Genomic DNA, 13482 nt, shown 5'->3' on the forward strand with positions numbered 1-13482 from the left:
TCAACACTCATACAACACCCCAGAATATCAAATACAACCATAAATAAAAAAAAAACAGTAATATATTTAAAAAAAACAAAAATATGTAATTAGTTTCCAGTTCACTGCAATGGGGATGAAAGTAAACTAAACTAATCAAATGCACAAGAACCCAAATACGCATTGCCAGCAAACCAATATAACATTCACCCCTAAGTCAAACTCAGAGTGCATAAACCTACCAAAAAAAATTTAAAAATGAAAAAAACTGAATATTGTGTGAATATGAGTGCAAAACACAAAAAACACTCATTACAGAATGCAGATAAACTATTACAAAATGCAGATAAAATACAGTAAATAACAAAATATACATTTAAAAATGACTCCAAATATTCAGAAAACGTTACAAAAAAAAATACCTAAATGTGTATAATGGGCAAAGTGAAATTTTACTGTAAGCTAACCTGATATCACTACAGCCCTCCCAGTCAAAGTCAAAAAACCAAACAACACTACTACAGTTGTATACCTACACTTAAAAAAAAATTTAAAACTGAACCCATTAAAATGAATGCAAAAAAGTGAATAGATGAACAGAGTATATGGGGGTCAGGGCTGTAGTAATGAAATCTCATACATTGGGTCTGGCCATGGACAAACATAGATCCATACACATAAAATAAAAAACAAATGTCAGTAAATACATTTCTGGATTTTCAAACCAACTCATCATGAAACTATTTCTCAAATACCACAGTACCAGGCATTTCAGTTATTGCACCCCAGATATTCATGTATCACACACACACTCTTGTAGGTCTAATATTTTTAACACCTCTATTGAATTATCACTTGTGACATAGGCAAACTTACTTTTATATACAAGCACTCAAGCCATATTAACAAGTTCAAATTTACAAATGTTACACAAAAATAGTGTGCAATAAAGTAAACCTAATCCAACATAAATTGTTCAATTCCTGACTTCTCTTAAACTTCATTTCTCCTCCAAACCATTTTTATGCATATTTTATTCCCACAATTTCCAATTTTTTCTATATAATATACTCCTACCATTTTCTAAAGATCCCACTTCCTGTCGTTTTATCTCTATTACAATATTCACTACTTCAAATTTAGTTGGCTTAGACTTTGATTTCCATTTTTTAGTAATTGCTTTTTTGGCACCCACCAGTGTTAAACTTAACAAGGCCCTTATGCTGTCTAGGCAATTCAGATCCAACCTCAGTGGTTAGCTTAGTCTCCTAACAGCAAGAGGTTCTCCAGATTGATTCTCGGCTGGAGCACCTTCTGTGCAGGGTCTGCATGTCCTCCCTGGAGTCGAGTGAGCTTTAAAGACATGCAGGTAGGGGTGTGTGTATGTATGCATGATTGTGTGTGTGTGTATGTGTGTGTGTGTGTGTGTGTGTGTGTGTGTGTGTGTGTGTGCCTTCTTTGAAGGTTGGGCACTGGGCTGGCAATTCGACACCATAAAAACTCCACTGCCAATCAATCTGTGGACCAGTGATCCACTGTGGTGACCCCTAACCTGTAAAAGCAGAAAGACATTGCTATCCCAGCTCAAAAAAATAATTTCCTTAGTTTCACTCATTTGCTCGCCCAATATTCCTGACAGAGTAGTCTTCAGTGAATTTTTAAAATCTACAACTCATACTTCAAGAACATATGATCCCATGTCTGCCTAATATTGGGAATAAAACTGAAGAACTTAAAGGGATAATTAATTTTGAAAACTACAAAATATTAGCTATAATTACATCTTAGAATATGTTTGACCATCAAGTCAGAGATTATGTGAAGTACCTATGAGGCATTGGGGTAACTTTGTGGATAGGTAACTAAATCTTAAACAGATAAAATAATTTTCCAAGAAAAATCAAACGGTCTGACTCCAAACACAGGCAAGCAGTGCAGCATCAAAAGTTGCAAAGTTCCAAACAGCAACAAAGGAACAAGTAATCCAAAATCTAAACACGGAGAGCTGAGTGCATTATAGTTCAAATTGATGATAATGCTAATGAAAATAAAATACAACAAATGCTGTATTATTGCACTCCAAACATGAACATATAATGCATTTGAAATAGTTAAGTATTTATATATATGTATTTGTTTTCCGGGTTAGAGCACTAATCTCCATGGACCTTCAGATTCAACCAGACACCACTCCCAGGCTAAGTGACTTGCCCAGAGTCGCACAGTTGGACAATGAAAGTTGAAGGGAATCAGATGGAAAAACATCATGATTTTACTAATACCTTATTGCTTGGATATTTCAATTACCTAGGGGTCTCCTGGACTAATTTAATGTCTATCGCAAGTTTTCAACAAGAATGTATGAATATTACTTTACAACATAATATGACACAAATTGTCAAAGTCAATATAAAATGCAAAAATCTACTTGAGTCTGTGGTGACAGACATTTCAGAGAAAATAAAAAGCATTAAAATTATGACACCATTAGGGTAGTCTGACGACAATTCCATAACATTTGACTTGCAGTCATACAAAAAATAATAAGACAAGCATAAAGTATAACTATGGTTCAAATAATTATAAAAAAATTATCAACTGAAATTGTCAATACTAATTGGAATTCTGTCTGACAACATTAATAGAACAACGATGATTCCAAGGGAAGCAGAACGTAAGAAAATACCACTGTTGTTGGTGAGGGTTTGATGCAGAGAAATCATTCAATAGTGTAAGCTGGGATTTTATACCAGTCACTCTTGCCAGTGATATTAATATTAATGCAAATGGTAGTTTGACCAAGAGCAAGGTTATTAAGAGTGGCTCACACAGTGTCACCAGATAAATATGCAAGTACTCTTAAACCTTAAATAGCTCTACAAAGCTCAGCCACAATGAAAAGTTTAAATATATTTAATAATAAATAAAAGAACAAGACAATACTAAATGTATATTCACAGTGAAATCAGAGTTCAAAACCACAGGAAATATTTAAAATATTGCAGTACAGGCTCACACAAATAAAGAAAAACATCTAAACTAAGCTTCATTATATTCCTGACTGTATCTAAAAGAATTACTGTAAACTTAGAACTTACTAATAGAGCAAGGCAGATGTGGTGAATGGCTCTCCTAGTTGTTGTCAGGTCCAAGACAATCTCAAATATTACTGCTGGGATAGCTTGCAGAATGACATCACTTCGTGTCATCTGACTCCTAGTTCCCAGGCCAAAATAACTAGTGATGACAGCTGGTAGCATATAGCATCTACCTGTAAAACCATGTAGACCTCAGATTTTTGGCAGATGCTGGAAGGCATAAAACAATTGCATTCCTTCATGCTTTCAAGACTAGCAATTAGGTCACCCTAAAGACAATACAGAAATCTTCCTAGTACAGACTTTTTGTCTCTGGCTGCACTGAAAACTGAAAGATAGCATCTTTTATGACTTAGCCTATAAAGTAATTTAATTTCAAATCTTTTCCTAAAGTTTGCTGGACTGAAGTTAACCCTCCAGTTTCCTGTGTTAACACATACATTTAAACTGTTACAATAGTGCATTTGCATTTCTGTTCCCTTCCAATAGGACACACTGTAGATGCATTTTAATCACAAGCACTTTACAAAATGCCTTTTCATCACACATCTGTACAAACTAGTTTGATATACATTTGACATACAGTTCTAATGCAAGCATCTTATATAAATCATGTTGACGCTCGCAAATGACATATAATTATTCACAAACTTCCAGCTAGCTGTCCTGGCAATATCTCCTTTCATCACAGAAGCATTTGCATTTCCCGATACAATAAGGTTAATCAGGAGGATATATGAGGGATAGGAGGCAAAAATCAAAATTAGAGGGTTCCTCTCTGATAAGTTGTGTCTGAACAAAGGACCCAGGCAGAGGTGTCCTCTTTCCCTTTTGATATTTGTGTTGCATTTACGACCATTGGCAACGAAATTAAGGGACTGGGAAATTCAAGGATATAATTGGTACGGTATTCATGAAGAGCTAGCTTTTATTTGTAGATAATACATTGTACTTGACAGAACCAGAAAAGGACATCTCTGTGTTGTGGAACATTCTGAGACATTTCCATTTTTTTGTGGATACAAAATTAATGAAAGCAAGACTACATCTGTGAGCTATGCAACCACAAGTAAGTTGGTTCAGCAATTCCCAAATTTACGGAAACATTAAAAATTGAAGTATTTAGGAGTATGGGTTAAAAGGATTCTGCTGTGGCAGCTAAAGATATGTAGGAAAAAAATTAAATGGATATTACAAAAGCTGAGAAACTGGAAGCTCTTGCCTATGGATACAGATACAAGGCGTAAACATGTTTTTAGTTCCTTTTGTTTTACACACAAGTCAGGCATGTTTTTTATTAACCAGAGTAGAAGTTGTGGATAGTAATAAAGAGTTGAAGGATTTTATCTGGGAGAGAATGAGTTCAAGAGTCCATGGGATAAGTTGATCCTTCCAATAGAACAATGAGGTTTAGGATTACCTGATTTGAGGGGATATTATTTTAGAGCTACACAATTAAGGCTGTTATACATAACAAAAGCAGAAAGTGGAAAAGGATGCTGAAGCAGGGGGAGTAAGTCAAGAAATAAGGAAAGAATTGGGCTTTGGATGCAGATCCTTAAGGAGAACAACAACAGTCAGACAGAATATTATATTCGCAAAGTAGCAGAAAATGTAGTAAGAATTAAATCAACGTGAATGGAGAATGGAGATTCTGCTGATAGGGATGACTGCAATTAGGGGTACAGAAAACAGACAAGAGGAGAAAGGAATTTACTGGAGGATGCTGGCAAAAGAGACAGGATATTGGAAACAGAGAGGAAAAGGTAATAGAATGGGAAGAGGCCAAGAAGACATTTGGACTGTAGGCTAGAGATTGCCTTCTCTATCCGGGATTGAAATCTCAGTATATGCAAAGAGAAAGGGATAGGGGAATTCTAAATGAAAGACCTGCACAGGTTGAGTTTTTAATTGAATCCAGAAGAGAAAAGAAGCTACTGTTAAAAAGGGAATAATTGGTAGGACATATAAAATATTGCATAATAACTATAGGACTCAATCACAGAAGATCAGAAAATATTTGGAAAAGAGATTAGATAAGCAATTCACAAAGAAACAATGGAAGGACTTGCATATGGCTCCCAAATATGCAGTAAAATCTAGAAGATTTAGGAATTTGCTGGAAAGCGTTTGCATAAATAGTTTTATACCCCAAGCAGACTCCAAAGAATTTTTCCTCAGGTAGATGGCAAGTGTTGGGGTGTTATGGGGAAGAAAGAGGTACATAGGAGCATATGTTCTCGGAGTGTAATGAGTTGGCAGACCATAAAATTATTAAGGAAAGAAAGCTTTCTGTCCCTATAGTGATTTTTAGACCTTTGCAAAAAATGATACAAAGATTATTTAGCAAAAACTGAGGTGGAAGTAGCTCTACTGAATGAAGAAATTTAAAAAGAGGGGTTGAATCTTGAAGTTTTTTTCATATAGAGTATATAATATTGGTAAATGAAACCTGGCTTAAAGATACAAAATGAGCACAATATTTGTTGAGTTCTATCTTTTGTCACTTCTTTAGACGAAAATGGAAGATGTGGTGGTGACTGCTTAAAAGCACCAAAGCACAGATTTTACGGCATACAGTCTTGCAACAGTGCATCTCTTGGAGGGTTCCCCTTCAAAAGGTCAAACAGGTGAAATCTAGAAATTCATATGGCCGAAGCCATATGCTCGAATTTCAGAAGCTCAACCTTCTGAAACGGAACTAAAAAAAACACAAAATAATGTTTCTGCAGGGGGGCAATCCCCCGTGCACCCCCCCACACCCCCGCTACTTATTTATTCTAACTCCGAGATCGCACTCCAGTGCAGAAAGGGAAATCTCCTGTTGTGTGCTGTATGCCAATCCCATTCAGAAGGTCGAGCTTCTGAAATTTCGAGCATATGGTCTCGACCATATGAATTTCGAGATTTCAGCTGTTCGACCTTTTGAAGGGGAACCCTCTCAGAGCCATATGTTATTACACACAAAACCATAGCTTTGACTATAGCGAACTTTGTTGACAATGTAATGTGTTCAGTTTTATCCAGATTTGCCATAGCTTCCCTTCCAAAAATGAGCTTTAAATCATCATCCGCAGATATGTTTGAATCCAGGAAAATAAAATATCTCTGCCTTGCCTGCCCTGTCTATTTGGACTAGACATAATTTTAGATTTTCTGAAGTTGAGCAAGAAGCTAGCTTTTGTACTTTCTACTTTTGCCTTCATCAACACATTCTTCATCTTTTCCCTACTTTTAGCAAAGGTAGTGATATTATCTGGCAGTTCTTGGTGGATGTATTACTTGTGCCTCTGCCCCTTATAAAACTAACTCGTGCATGTGTCCTCACTACAATATGCATACTTCTCTACAAGCCAGAAAATTGGCCAGACCTTATCTTAATACAACACTAATGACCCAATAGAATTTTACACTTTAGAGAAAAAAATCCCTAATTACAATAACCAAGTAATTGAATACTGCAGGAGGCTCACTATATTGAAATAGTGTAGCTAAACTATGAAACCAAATCCTAGTGTCGCTGAAATTCATTCAGAAGTGAAACACACATTAAATGTCACCTGTCAGATCAATAGATCTGCTTCTGTATTTATCCAGGATAAAGCCCACTATTATCTCTAGCTTGCCATATTGTCAAACATAGAATCCTATACCCCCTAACAAGTCTTCACCAATACCTGAAGAGTTTTACTATCATTTCTAATTCCTATATACAGTTTTGTGACACTGCTCAGCCACCCACCTGCATACTTCTAATATAAACCTTGTGATAGTCATTATGTATAATTTTCTGTGAACCTGCCTTATAACCCACCTTTTAACTACAATATTAACATTTTCTGCCCTACCTAGTTCATTCCTTAACCTCCACTTTGAATTTCTAAATACTAATCACACACACTATTATCCATTTGACAAACCCACTAGTACAACTCTTTAAATGCTCATGTTCAGCATCTACTAATGCATACTTAGCTTTTGTACTCTTAATAGTTGCCTTTATTTCATACAAATGTAATCTAATTATCTACTATTTGTATAATTGTTAATGTCTGGTCATGTATATTATTGAATGCCTCTTTAAAAATGCATGTAATATGTTGTAACTTTTCTCTCCTAGCTTCCACTAAAAAGAGATGTTTGACTAAATCTTGTTGAACAAACCAGTAAACAATAGTAAAATAAAAAGGCAAAATTAAAAAAATAATAATAATAATAAAAAATTTTGAGGAAAGGATTGCCTAGTCATTGCAAGCCCATCCTTAACTGGAGCAAAGAAGGGAAATTGGTCTGTCGTACTGAACTTATGCACATTATTGAGATAGAACTTGAAATGGCAGTGTACATCCAGAACATGAAGTATTCTGTTCCCTGAACTCCCCTCCTCTTCAAAAAAAATGTAAGGAAGTAAAAGGACTGGATTTAAGCAGGGCCAGATCCAGCTCAAGATTGCCTAGGCAGCTGCCTAGGGAGTGGTGCTGGCTGGGGGAGGGGCCTGGCCATAGCACCATTACAAGAAAAAAGTCCAGACTAAGCTGTCTGCTGCAGCTCTTCAAAAAAGAAAAAACTCAGTGTTTATCCCATCAGGATGAAATAGATGAACATGTGTGGGCTTTGTTCAAGTAGCTTTATTATGTACAAGCACATCAGGATTGAGGCAAATAACTTCGACTTAGATAAAGTTATAAACTGACTATTTCTCTCATACGTGCTCACTCTCTGGCTGCACTCTCAAAATAGCACTGAAGCTACTACGTGCTTGCTATTTATATATGGATGTTCAGTTTTTGGAAATGCTTCCTAAAGCTACAACACACACACATTCTACATCCTCCCTCTTTGAAAAATGAATCGTACTTCATTGATGACATTGATTGGCATGCAGTAAGTACAAGATAATTCTTTGACATGCAATTATACAGAACAAAATACATACAATCATGTCCAAGTTGTTGTGTATTTCACACTAGGTCTATAGATGCGACCAAATCACGTGACATAGAATTTAGAATCAGATTTAGCAACTGGAATTGTCCCTACTGAATGTTCAACCTTAGGGACATCTGGAATGAAAATTGGAGTTAAAATACATTCTGCAACAGGAACATTGTCTGGTTTACTCTGAGATTTAGAGTCTTTATCCCAGGAACAATGCCGCAATATCGGTTCTGATTTTTCCTGTACTCCACACCTTAAGATTTTACAAAATAGGATCTCGGCTTGGCACATATACCTGTTACTTGACCAATCCGGTCGAAAGCTTGAGCCATTTGTATCAGTTTCCGGCGTATAGCTCACAAGACATTTCCCTGTGAGCTACATCGCCGAAACCTAATGGCTGCAGCAGCACTTTACTGTAGAGCAATAAGGCTGAAAAGCATAGCCACTGCAGCTGTACGCTATGAACAGAAATGTTTTAAATTGTGGTGAGCCTTGTAGACAGCTGCGCGGCTGTATTCTAGCAGAGGCAGCCATACTAGACGTGTAACACATTCTTTATTCTCATTCAAGGAATGCGTTTATTTTATTTATTTATTTTATTGAACAGCTACCCACATTGAGGTTCACCAGCTCTTACTTTGTCAAATGTTTCTACTGACATGACATTACACTTTGAACCAGTGTCTACTTTGAGCTCAGTAAGTTTACTGCATTGACCTTTTCACCAATCACTGATACACCATCTACGTAGGAAGTCAGGTTGCAGTCTACTTGATCAATTTGCTTTTTTAAGTGGTCGTTCTTTGTAACTGAGTGATGTTTACTTGATTTGCAAAACTTTTGAAATTTATTCCATTTTTTTTACATTTGTGACATTGCTGACCAAATGCTAAGCACCTTTCTCGTTTAGACTCCTGGTTGGCACCACAATTACGACAGTTAACAGTGAAGCTTGACTTGGGTTTTGCTGATTCACCCTTGTGCTGTACTGAGCAGCGTTTGTTCTGCACTGAGCATGCTCTTTTAACTGAACTAGTCTTACAGTTTGCAACACTGCGGTGGTGGTGCTGCGGTAGCATTGTCGCCTTACAGTAAGACATCCTGTTTGATTCTCAGCTAAAGCGTCTTCTGTGTGGAGACATGCGTGAATGGGCATACCTTCGTTGAAGGTTGTGTGTCAGGCCTGGCAAGTCGGTATGTAAAAATCTACTGCCAATCATTAGCGGACCGGAGTTTCGCTGTGGCGACCTCTAACCGGGAAAAGCCAAAAGATACAAGTCTTACAGCTTGCTGGAAAACTTTGGGTTTTCCCTGCGGAGCCTGCAGGGGCTCCAGTTACCACGTGCTTAGGCCTGTTTCTGTTTGCTGCATGCTGTCCACATTTCCTCTGGAGCCTTCTGAAACCACACTCTTGTTACTTACAAGCATACTTGTGAACCTTACTGTAACTTCATGGATTTGACAAATCTCAGTGGCTTTGTTTAATGTTAAATATCTGTCATGAAGCAAAACCTTTCTCATAGAAGCACTATTAATACCACACTGTCCTTTATTAGCTCAGCTTTTAAATCACCAAGCACACATGCTTTAGCCTTGTTTCCCAGGTCAGTAATGTAGGTTGCAAATGTTTTTTCAAGTCTTTGGTCTCTTGTATAAAACAAATGCCTCTCTAATGTAACATTGGTCTCGGGGTTGCACATTTCTCTAAGTTTACGCTTCAAACACTCAGGATCTTCTCCATATTAACACATCAGCGAAGGTTTTTGCAAGTATGCACGAACACACACACACATATTTTATACATATATATATATATATATATATATATATGCCAGAAATTTATACCAGTTCATGTAACTATGCCCAATAAGCCTCTGAGTAATTGAACTCTGTGAAATAAATCTCTGGGTACTGTAATACTCTTGAAATTATTATACTGTAAAGCCATTTATCATCATTATAAGAAACATTTCAAAGTAACTGCACATTGCATATAAACTAGGCAGCAGAAGAAGCCCAGAGTGAGAAACATTTTGAAGTAACTGTACGTTGTGAATAAATAGTACACAGCACACCGAAGCGCTTCCAAAATAGCTGTAGTTTGCTAAGTAATTCTTTACAGTGCAAGAAACGTTCTGTAATGGCAGCACCTTACGAATAGACACACCCAGCACAAGAAACTTTTCAAAATGGCTGTATTTGACTGCACTAAATAGTTGCACTTTGCACACAATAAACTCTTCAGAATAAATACACAGTAATAAACATACACTGTAAGCACTTTTACACACTTTGTGATGCTTCGAATAACTCTAGTTATGCTATTCAGGGTAAACGAAAAAACGTAGCTGGATGCTGCTGGTTATATAAAACAATTTATTCCATAAAACAAGTACAACACGTAATGAGCGCTTTCGGGTTGATCCCCTTCATCAGATAAAAGCATTACATCACATTGCTGTTTTTAAAACACATCCTACCCAATCATCAATTAATAAAAAACCCGCCTTTTGCTGAGTGCTGGTTTGAGCGGAACTACATCATTTAATCCTGGATCCCTGTGTGCTGTCAATTCCAGGATCCATTTAGTCTCAGCCAATTCAGTGTTCAATTTGATATCACCCCCCCCTATGGGTCAAGTGCAAATTCACAATCACTCTGAAAGTAAAGCTATGCAAAGGATATTTTTCAGATGTCTATACAATGCATTACTTTCATTTTCATTTCTAATGTTAGACAAATGTTGAAGTATCCTTTCTTTCAACATCTGATTGGTCTTCCCGACATAATAGCTCGAACACGAGCTACACTCAGCTATATAAACTACATCAGTAGTATTACAAGTTGCTTTCCCCTTAAAAACATATACCTTATTATTATTGGGGTGGCAAAATTCCACCCCTTTTTTAATAAAGGCACATGCCTTACAGCGACCACAAGGGACTGTCCCTGCTCTCCCCATAACACTTTTCCGGACTGAAAACCTCTCTTCTCTACATAGAACGTCTTTTAAATTTTTGTTCCTTTTGTATACAAAACGCGGTTGAGTGCCCACCATGTCTCTAAGAGACTCATCACTAGTTATGATATTCCAGTTTTTACGTATAACGTTACTGACCCCTCTAATATCACTCCCATAAGTCAATGTTACCTTTCGGGTACATGATCTAACATCCCTTACCACATGGTTGTTGCAGGATGTATTTAGCCATGGTTTATATTTATCAGACCTATATGGTTTGTTCTTCTTTATAACCTCCTTAACCATTTTCTCATTATAACCTCTGTCAATGAAACATTGACCCAAATGTACCAATTCCCCCTCAAACTGTTGGTCATCCTTACTCAGCCTGGAGATCCGTCCTAACTGTCCCTGAACAACATTAGGGAAAGTGTGTCTCGGATGCATGCTGTCAAAAGACAGCATCGTATTCCTCCAACACTCCTTCCTAAATAGCTTGGACGAAAAACTTCCATTTTGCTGTATTAAACATACATCCAGAAAATCCACGGCCTCCTTGGACATGACCACACTGAACCTAAGAAAGGTGGTAGTGGTATGGAGATAATCGACGAAGGACCTCAACTCTATATCTGTTCCCTTCCACAGAATAAAATATCATCCACAAAACGGAAATATTTATATAGTTGTACCTTCCAAGCATGATGACCAAACACAAACAACTCTTCCCAATGGGAGAGTACAAGGTTTGCATAGGTATTGGCACAGGGGGTGCCCATAGCAACCCCCTGTGCCTGCCTATACACACTATCTGTTCCTTGAAATATGTTGTTTTCCAATACCAAGGTTAACAGTTCAATGACCAACTCCACTTTATTGTGTGAAAGTCCCCTAGCTGTTAAAAGGGTCTTAATGGCCCGTATCCCATAATCATTGTTGATGACCGTGAACAAATTGTTCACATCCAGGGTGGCCATTAAGCATGTCCCTGGTGATCCCCCTGGCTTAATATCACCAATCAATGTCAAGAAATGCCCTGTGTCTTTCAATATATGTTCTATGGAAGTCACATATGGTTTGAGAAACACTTCCAACCAAATCAAAATGTTCTCAGTGACCCACCCCCTACCCGATACAATCGGTCTTAGGGGTGGGTCACTCAGGCTCTTATGTACCTTCGGCAGTGCTTTAAAAACTGGTGTGATCGGTTTGTCAACATGCAAAAACTCCAATTCCTGTGGTGTAATCAATAACTTTTGATTCAAAATGTTTAGCTTGTTATGTACCCTATCGATAACCCTCCTCACTTCAATGGGATTAATCGGTAGGTAAGTGTTCACATCAGACAAAAGCATATTTAATTTCTGTACATACCAACTTGAATCTATGACCACAACTGAACCACCCTTATCCGCCGTCTTTATCATAATATCAGTGTACCCACTTAATCTGGACAACGCCAACCTCTGTCCATCAGTCAGATTATAATATCCCTCTCTATCCCTACCCTGAAAATACTCTACAAGGTCTCGGTCACATTGATTAATAAAAAGTTGCAAGGCCGGTGTCAAAACCGGTACAAAATTGCTAGGTTTTCTTAGACCTACATTTATACTCTCAGTATTACCATACATCTTCCCCAACATCAAACTCCGACAAAAATACATAACATCCAGTAACACTCCTTGATAACTACTCATTTTGCTTGGAACAAACGACAAGCCTTTATTCAACACTGCAAGTTCATCCTGTGTTAAATCACGAGAGGATAAATTAAAAACAATATTGTTAGACTCACTATAAGTCACTCTACTGTCCGTCTCTTTTTCATCAATTCCCTGTCGTCGCTTGAAGAGCGCTTCCACGGACCCTTCTTTTTTACTTGGACTGGTAAAAGGTCCAAAAAATGACTCTGCATGGGTCGTAGTTTGGGTCTGGCTCCTGCTCGTGAACCTTTGTCAAAAACCTCATTAGAAACAAGGCCCACAGTCTCAGAGCTGGTTGTAGCTTCAGAACTAGTTGTAGCTTCACTGACAGTTTCACTGACAGTTTGCCCCGGTATGGGCGTATCAGTCATAGCCACAACACACCCCTCCGTTTCCTCATTAAAAACTGTGTCGACAACTATGTCTTGATTTGAAGGATCCATCAATCCGCTCGGTGCAACCACACAATTTGTTCACGGTCATCAACAATGATTATGGGATACTGGCCATTAAGACCCTCTTAACAGCTAGGGGACTTTCACACAATAAAGTGGAGTTGGTCGTTGAACTGTTAACCTTGGTATTGGAAAACAACATATTTCAAGGAACAGATAGTGTGTATAGGCAGGCACAGGGGGTTGCTATGGGCACCCCCTGTGCCAATACCTATGCAAACCTTGTACTCTCCCATTGGGAAGAGTTGTTTGTGTTTGGTCATCATGCTTGGAAGGTACAACTATATAAATATTTCCGTTTTGTGGATGATATTTTTATTCTGTGGAAGGGAACAGATATA

This window comes from Protopterus annectens, chromosome 8.part0 (genome assembly GCF_019279795.1).
Source record: "Protopterus annectens isolate FY-2018-M chromosome 8.part0, PAN1.0, whole genome shotgun sequence".
Classification (NCBI taxonomy): Eukaryota; Metazoa; Chordata; order Ceratodontiformes; family Protopteridae; genus Protopterus; species Protopterus annectens.